Source organism: Alosa alosa, chromosome 7, assembly GCF_017589495.1.
Source record: "Alosa alosa isolate M-15738 ecotype Scorff River chromosome 7, AALO_Geno_1.1, whole genome shotgun sequence".
NCBI classification, from domain to species: Eukaryota; Metazoa; Chordata; class Actinopteri; order Clupeiformes; family Clupeidae; genus Alosa; species Alosa alosa.
Window position 1 is genome coordinate 17,690,903 of NC_063195.1, and position 9,426 is coordinate 17,700,328.

The following is a 9,426-nucleotide window of genomic DNA, read 5'->3' on the forward strand; positions in this document are numbered from 1 at the left end:
AGTGCGTTTAAATTGTCCAATACATGATTTCATAACAGGCCAAATACAAAATAAATGTTACAAATATCGCCTAGATATCTGTAAATATTAAAATCAGCTGACTAAGAGTTTGTCAAAGTAGCCTTAATGATGACAAAATGCTAAGCATGCATGTAGACTATTTGAGTTTCTTAAAGCTGAACTGTGCTTTAATTGTTCAATACATGATTTCATAACAGGCCACATAGAAAATAAATGTTAAATATAGCCTAGATATCTGTAAATATTAAAATCAGGTCTATGATTAACAGTTCTATGTAATATGTCATGTTTGCTATTAGATACGGGTTTTAAGGTGAAAAGTAAGGCATTTGTAGGAGAAACTGAGGGGGGGATGGGGGGTGTATTCATTGTGCCCACCCCAAATTTCTATTTGCCCCCCCAATCTGAGCAGCCTAGATCCGGGCCTGAGTCCAGCGTGCACTGTGTTAAGGTGTTAAGTCCAGCGTGCACTGTGTTAAGTCCAGCGTGCACTGTGTTAAGGTGTTAAGTCCAGTGTGCACTGTTTTAAAGGACAATTCTGGTGCAAAATGAACCTAGGGGTTAATAACACATGTGTACCAAGTTCGACCGTTCGCTGGGATTTGTTTTCATGGTAGTCGAATGTGACCAGTTTTATTGCAAACCACTAATTAGCGTTTAACGCTAGCCTTCGGGGCAGACGTACAGTAGAGGGTGACACGGGAATCAATTTTCACTCCCGTCCCATCCCGAGCCCACACAAATACTCCCGTCATATCCCGATCACGTGACTGCCCCCCCCCAAAAAAAAATCCTGTCCTGCAAAATCCCGAGAGAAAGGCTCCCGAATCCCGTCCCACTCCCGTTTCGTTCCCTATGTTGTCTAAAGCATTGGTTCCCAAAGGGTGGGTCGTAGGAGATTTTATTTGGGTCGCCAGCATAGTGACAATTTATGTAGTGTAATAGGCCTAGCTAATAGCCTACCTTATATAGCCAAGCTTAGGAACTCCTTCTGTGCACATTTAGAACACCCCCAGAACGTGTATCACTCGCAAAATGAAACAATATTTCTGTCGGGCGCCTACCATGGACCTCACAGTTGCAAATCGTAAAAAAACCCTGCTGAATAAGTCCCGCCTCCGTAACTTCCGTATCCATCCAACTTCCAGGCATCGAATGTCTATGGGAAATAACATGGCGTTTCAAAATATCATACTGGTAAAACATCTGTAGGTGGCGAAGTAGAAAAAATGGTGGGCCTATTGGCCCACACAATCTAGTTTCCACTGGGTTTTTTGATTGTCGGTGCCGTTAAAGTAGAAATATATCAGTAAGAAGCACTAAGCTAATGCACGCTTCAGACGCCGCGACTCCCCCAGTCAAGGTTGCATAGCAACGGCAATGTTTCATAGTTTGTCTTCACCGAAATGGAGTTTGTGACAACAGAGCCTGTCTATGGAGGTGGCACTTACCCTGCGTGAAATCATGTTTGATAGGTTGTTAATACATTCTGAAAACGTAACTATTCTGATCAAGGTCATGCAAAATAAAGCTATCGACTCAATAAGATTCAGCCTCTGATTCCTAGTCTGCTTATCATTATCTGTTATTCGTGAAAAAAAATCTCATCTCGTCATGTCTTTAGTGTCTTCGTCGGCAATTTCTTTCTTTTTCAAATATCTCAATAACAGCCAACAAACTCGCACAGTCAAACCAAAGTTAAGTCATGTTGAAAAGAGGCTGAACCTTGCAAACGATTAACATTTATTAGGGGTTTGCACGGACGTCACATTCTGGCCGGTAACCCAGCACGTGCGGCCATATTGGCGATACTCGGTGAATGAAGTACAATGGAGTATTTATGCACTTTGGATATCTTACGTGATTGTAGCCGTGTCTAAACAACAGAAAAGCTCATCAAAATGCGTCTAAGATGCAAAGGCATATAGGGCAGGACTTGGACCACAAGAAAAGGGGCGATGTTTCGAGAAATTACAGTTTATTGGCAGCGCAGATCCATATGAGTTGGGTGAGGGAGACGAAGTACCAAGTTCAACCATAAGCGCCCCCCTTCCTCTGATAACTTTAATAACTTTTGGAAGTCAATACCTACACCAGATGTTTTTCTCAGTCTGACCTATTGGTACACCTAAAACACAGCAATAATTAACCATTTTCCTTGACGATGTTAGGGATTTACTTCAGTGCCTATGCTTTCTAATGAGGTGAGTATCTCCAATATGGCAACGTCCAGATCTGATGACACGCCGTGCAAACCCCTAATAGACCACTGAAACCACGCATGAATCACACGTGAAAATGACCATCACGTTAGGTTGTGACTGGTTGGTTGTGAGCAAGATCTAACGCCCTCCTCCACCCGCGTACATCGGAACTAGCTCCCGGTTAGCATTAATAATCGTTTATTACTTAAACGGCACTGACAATCAAAAAATCCAGTGGAAACTAGATGGCAGAAGTGTGTAGGCCAATCGGCCCACCAGCTTTTTCTACTTTGTCACCTACAGAGTTTGACAGGTACAATCTTTCGAAGCGCCATGTTATTTCCCACAGACATTTGACGACCGGAAGTGGATATGGAAGTTACGGAGGCGGGACTTATTCTGGAGAGGTCTATAAGCTAAAGCAGACATCCATATGACCTGGACATGAGGTTTATTTGCGTCATAGGCTACAGATAGTTTCAATTGTAGATAGCCTAAGCCTCTTTAAAGTTAATAGCAGTCTCCTCACATTCCATCTTATTTCGGATTTAAAACGCACAAAAGTGCATTAGAAAGGCTATAATTTAAATGGACATTGTGATGTCACGAGAGGCTGCGTTCTGGAGGGGCGCTACATTCCCCTGAGATGGCTGCAGTCACGGACAGCTTTGGCTCCATCTGCTGGTGGAGTTGGAAACTCCACCCCTCAAACACACGATATCCCAACACACCTGAGACCGATCAGGGCCTGATGAGCTGAAGGGCTTTTTAAGGCCCAGAGACACAGTTGGTGTCAGAGTGGGGTTTGGGAGACAAGCTCCAAGTTGTGCTCTCAGAGGAGCTACAGACCGTCGAAGTGGCACTTTCCACGTGAAGTACTGGAAGACTGGAATACTTACCGCCGGATTGGCCACGGGCTGCGGTGCTGACTAAAGTAAGGCTGAAGACTTGTTTTCAAGAAGAGATTTACCTGAGGGAATCGGGACTATAATTTCACGTTTGAAGAGACATTGTTTAAGTTTTGACGGTTGAAAGATCAACCTTATCCTTAGTTACCTTTTTGAACTTGGCATACCTTTTTGTTAATTCCCAAGAACTTTATTAAAAACCTTTGTTGTACTCTAACATTGTGTCCTTGCACTGCTGAACTGTCCCGCCGAGAGTCGTGTAGCCTCTCATATCACAACATGTAAATGCTATTTCCTCTTTCCAATCTTGCGAACTTTCACTACAGTAAAGCTGCATTGCCATTTATTAGCTATTATTACACGGCTCTTCATAATGATGAAGAATGCTCCATTCACTTGAATGGGCCTTCCCACCACATAGGCTAGTCGAGGTGATGGGGTTATTAAGATCGACCGTAGATGTAAGGTAGGCACGTAGTCTGAATCGTGTAACTCTTGTGATGGCTGCGCCGAGAGCTTGGGTATGTAGCCCCTTACTTCGTTACCACCACGTCTACATTACTTTTCTTAAATGTCCTAGTTGTTCGTAGATAAATGTGATTTCATATAAACAGCACTCGCAATTATAGCCTACTGCAGTGTTGTAGTACCCTCGAGTCCGAGTCATGATCTAAATTTAGAGACTCGTGACTTGACTTGGACTTGAGCACTGAATGACTCGAATTTGGACTTGGACTCGTACATTCAGACCATGCAGACTCGGAAATCGAGACGAGGACTCGACTTTTTTTTGTAATGTCATTAGGACGTAATTGTAATACGTCATTATTATTTGGTGTAGGATTTTAATATCTAAATTATTTTTAGTATTAATATTAGTGCAATGGAGTGTTACTGCTTCATGTCATGCATCACACATCACGGCATGTTCCTACAATAACGAAATTGAATGGCACCAAATGCCTGGAGACATGAATGCCCTGAAGGTTGTTAGTTTTGCATTCAATGGTGACTCGACTTGGACTCGACTCAGACTTGAATACTGGAGACTCTAACCTGGACTCGGACTCGAGGCATAGTGACTTGACTACAACACTGGCCTACTGTCAATCCATCAAAACTTAGCTGAAATGTTGTGGTCCGATGCTTTCGTTCTTATCTAGAGAATACGGTTATTTTGCTCCTGTGCGATGCTTTCACCCGCTCTGGTCGCATGCTCATTACATATATTACGTCACGTTAGCATTGATTTCGGAAAGGGTTTATTACTCAGCCGTTAAGTCAGTTACGAGGTTATGACGCCAATCACACAATGTTGTATTACTCCGAAAATAGAAAAAGTTCATATAAAGGCTTAAAACGCTTAAGCTGTAACGTTATTTGATGTGAAAGTGGCGCCAAATTGAATGGGGTTCAATGGGATGGCTAGATGGAACTGGTCTACTATTTAGCCTCAAATCCGCCATAGTGTCTACGCTCTCCTAACGTTCACATGCCCCCTTGATTGTAGCGTGCTCAAAGCATAAAAACTTTAATGCACAACATTGCGTTTGGTTCGTAGTTGCCTCATCAGTGACGAGCATTAGTTTGTTTATCTATTTCTTTGCATACTATGGAAGCATCTAGGAAGAGGGGTCGTTCTGACGTGGGAAAACTTTATTCTGATCACTCCTGGGGGGGTATTCCATCAACTGCGCTTAACAGATTTAGCCTGGCTTGAACTAGCGTAGACTTTGACTTGAGGCTGAAATCGTTCCATTAACACAAATCGGCAGTGCCTTGTTAACGTTGACTTTAGCCAGGTTAACTTAATCATCCAATACCCACGTGCACGAGATACTTAAGCAGCCCAGAACATGCGATTGTCGAAAACGCGATACGATGGCTGCAAAACCCAGGGCTATTTTTTTTTTTTTGGGAGAAGAGCAGAGGTTGCTCATTGAACTCTACAAGGAGTTTTAGGGGGAAATAACCAAAAAAAGAAATACAGGCGGGGGTACCCTCTGGTTGACCCTCTGGTTGAGGGAATTGAGGGAGGGACCTCCTCAGACATCCTCCCAAGGATCTCTCGATGCATTTATCCAAGGTACCCTATTACCAACTGTTTAGCCTACCTCCACTATCATTCTGTATATTTTATGTAATGGTACTCTTGTCTTTCAGTTACTGGAGACACAATCCTCTCATGGAGCCACAGGAGCCTGCAATTGACCCATGTGTGAGTGTGTAGTTTGTGACAGAACCCTATACAGTACATGCTTTTGAGATTGTAGATTACATTACTATTGTATTTGCAGGAAGAGGAACCTACAGAGGAAGGTGAGGAAGACACCCTGTCTGCTGTCACAGACATGCCAGAGGTGAGTGCAAAAATAGTGGTTTGTGCCTGTTTTATTTGGGCATGTTGCCCTACTTCAAAGTCTGAATCCTGCATCCCTCCACAGGCAATCCCTGGCACGAGCACGTCAGAATGCCAGAATGAGGTAAGTAACTCCTCACATTGTGTCCAACCCACTTTATCAGCTAGCTTACTCTTACATTTGTCTTTCACAGGATATCCGCTCCATTTACAAGCGGCACCTCCTGCTTGATATCGAGTATAAAAGACTGAAAATGCGGAAGGTGCAGCTTGAGATAAAGAAGCTGGAGATAGATGCACAGTGGGCAGTGCTTCGACTTGGCCAGCTGGCCAATATAGAAATATTTGGTTAACGGCGAGTGAATCCCGTTTGCAGCCGTAGAAGAAACGCAGGACAAATTAAACATTCTGGTTTTCTCCGAAAAGCAACGATGATAGACAGACATCATTTGGACAAAATATAGAGCGTATTAACCTCCGCTTGCTCAGCCAAATGCCTTCCTGTTACGTCCTGTTATCACGGAGTTACAGGCTTATAAACGATTTTTGATGGTCACAAGTTTACTTCATTAGCGTTTTATTTTTTGATTATTAAAGAGTGTTTTTCATTTAAAGGCTTGACTTTCGTGCTTATTCAGAAGAGCATTTAGTGCTCTCCCAATCCCAAACGCTCACATTGCATGTTTGTTTGTAATGGATGCAACCGCGAGATACGCTTGTCATAGGCGCCGATACTGTGGGTGCTCCGTCTCTCGGGCACCCACTAGAGACATCGAGCACCCACGTGTGCCAGCTTAGTCCCGGCTAAATTTACATTAATTTAAAACATTGCAGTTTATGTTAAATTCAGCATCTCTCATAATGTGATTGGATATGTTGCTGTCAATTCCCTACTCCATATACTAACCACCAATGAGAGATTATAGCGCATTATTTGCGCATTATGTCAGTGACGCGCATCATGTCCTCTAACTTTTTGTATGGTTATTGCTTGACGGGGGGGATCCCAAGCAGCTTTCAGCCATGGCATTTCCTAATTCACCCGACACTGATTCAAAATGTTGAAACTATTTCAGCATGGCCTATAAGCAGTTTAATTAAATGTAATGTTAGTTGTAAACAAACGGGCTACTTGGTGAGGCTTGGCCTCACAGATGCGCTCATGCCTTAAATGGCAATACAAATCGTGACCTTAGAATTATAAGGTTCTATCTCCACTTTTGGTTGAAATTGAGTTTGACATAATCTGATCCATTAGGTGTTTATTAATGCCTGTGTGATGTTGTTATTTTTGTATAAAAAAAAATATTTTTTAGTTGGTTATTAATAAAATAAAAAGGTTCCATCTCACAAAACATAAACCAAGTTGGGATTATAAAGTTCTATCTCCAGTAGATTCAATATCCAATCAAAACCCTGAATGAACAGACGGACCAATCAAATCTTAGCTCTGTAGCCTGGACACAGAGCTAAGAGCTGGACATTAGCCTGCCCTGGACATCTGAAGCCAGCGATGGCGACCAAAAGACTTAAATGTACAGACACCACTAGAAGAGATCGGTAAGTTGAAGCACATAGAGCTGGTATATAATACTTAATTTACAAATCATTAGCTAGCTAATGTAAACCAGCTTGTTTGCCAAGGTAGCTAGCTTAGCATTAGCGAACATTAGCTTGCTAGCAAACGTTAGAATTAGCTTGATAGCTCACCAACAGCTCGCTTACAGTTTAGCACCTGTAAATCTCTGTATGTGACAAATAAACATCCTTGTAGATGGGCAACTGCAGCTTAGCTAACATAACGCCAATTTCTAACTTTACTCCCCTTCCATAAATGCAAGCTAGCTAACTGCTGTCTTTTTAAACTAGCTAGATTATTGGTGTCTTAATGACTGCAGCCTAACATAATGCCAATTTCTAACTTACTCCCCTTCCAGAAATGCAAGTTAACTAGCTTTTTAAGATTGCTAGATTATTAGATATTGATAAGTTGCCCCATTTATATCAGGATGATAATTAAATTGTTTTTTTGTTACAGAAATGATGATGGTGGTGGAAGTCCTCCAAAGGAAGTGGGAGCGGCAAATAGGACAGTATCTAGTGGTGGGTACTTCTATAGATGGGTGGAATTTCTGTTGTATTTACCATGCCTTTGTTTGTAAAATACCCAAACTATGTTATCAGTGTCATAAAACAAAATAATAAACTGACACATTATTATAATATTGGATCATGTAATAATAAAGAATCTTTAGCTTATCTTGGCTACTGCTGGGGTTATGTTTTTGCAGGTTTGATGGGCAGTGATGCTCGAGTTGCACAGATGTTTTCAGACACTACTATGTAGGCAAACATGCCACTGTCGGTGTGTACACTAAGAAGTACTTAATCAATAGGCCTATTTGACTGTTTATCCTGTTCAGTCTTTGTAAGGAAAATGATGGTGGTAGTCCTGGACAGTGCCTCAGTGGGTCCAGTACCAGTTAAGCCATGCAGATTGTCCTGGTATAGATGATAGTATTCTGCAAAATGTATGTCTCACCATTAGTTACTTTCCTGTAAATGCTATTGTGATGCTCAGCTGTATGACTTGCCAGGAGAGGCAGAGACTCCCAGAGCAGCAGCGAGAGGGACAGTAGCAGAGACACCCAGGGCAGCAGAGACGGATACATAACAAAACAGACTAATAATAAATAATAAAGTGGTATAGTTTAATGAAATAAATGACCAGTTTTTAAAATGTTTCCGAGAGGGGGTGGGGATTTTGTTCAGCTGTAATTTTAAATTTCCATGTACTTTGAACTTTGAAAAAAATAAAATATATCTTTTTCTTAACTTGCTTGGCTTTGATCTATACTATACTATACTATTATATTATATACTACAAGCTGTGTGCTTGTATTATAAATGTATAAATTAATTCAAATCAATGGTTATATGCCTTTATTCTTTGAAATGTAGGGTTTTATTTGTAAAAGTGGAGATAGAGCTCTGATTCACTTTGGAATTATAAGGTTCTATCTCCATTTGGGCCATCTTAAAAAAAACCCATTTCCAAATGTGCCAGGATTTTGATATTCTATCCTCAAAGTACCTGTAGGGTGATGGTCTTGTTGAGCTATAATAGTAGATTATATACTACATAACAGTTTTGCTAGCTGGGGTGTAAAAACTTTGATGCTCAATATCTCAGAACTACCCTAAACGGAGATAGAACCTTATAATTCTAAGCTTACAAAATATTCACGATAGGCCTAAGTTATTAACTGACCGCCCGATTCACGTTGCCTGGGGGGCCATCAGACATTTGTTCCCAAGGGTCTATGAATTGTTAATCCGGCCCTGCCCCCAACTTTCCACCTCTGAGACAGCTTAAAAGAAATCTAGAGGACTCCTAACTCACTAAGACCTACTTACTGTAGGCTGCGCAAACCACAGGCCTTTTTTTGGGCAAGCCTGCATTCGAGGCAGGCCTTCTGTTGAAGAATTTTATATAAATCCTGCGCTAACAGTAATCCTCCTACCACAGCTGTGGATAGTGTGGCATGCTCACGCTTTGTCTCCTTCTTGCAAACTAGGCCTATTGCCCAACCATTTACGTCTTAGATAGATAAATAGATAGATAGATAGATACTTTATTGATCCCCAGGGGAAATTCAAAAAATAACAACTTGCCAGATATGCCTTCATATCTTTGGGCTTCATTCAGCATTTTGTTCTTCCACTGGAAATGACTTCAACATTCATTCCCGGTGTCATGGGGGGGCTTTGGGGGGCCAGGCCTGTCCTGGACGAGCTTGGCTGCACCAACCAACCCCAATCCCATAGATTGATTTTGAACACTTATTAAATGTAGGCCTATAATATACGTTTGACAATCTAGCAAGTAACAAATAAAACTTGTAAAATCTGTATTATTCCGTAGCTAATCAAT

At 41.6% G+C, this 9,426-nt stretch overlaps 1 long non-coding RNA gene across 1 annotated transcript; it reads left to right on the forward strand.

Annotated features, from left to right (window-relative positions):
- Nucleotides 1–6,956: 6,956 nt before the first annotated feature.
- LOC125298572 lies at nucleotides 6,957–8,327 on the forward strand. The gene is made up of 3 exons (XR_007194227.1): nucleotides 6,957–7,052; nucleotides 7,531–7,595; nucleotides 8,090–8,327. It is a non-coding gene; the product is annotated as an uncharacterized LOC125298572 (long non-coding RNA).
- The last annotated feature ends 1,099 nt before the right edge of the window (nucleotides 8,328–9,426 follow it).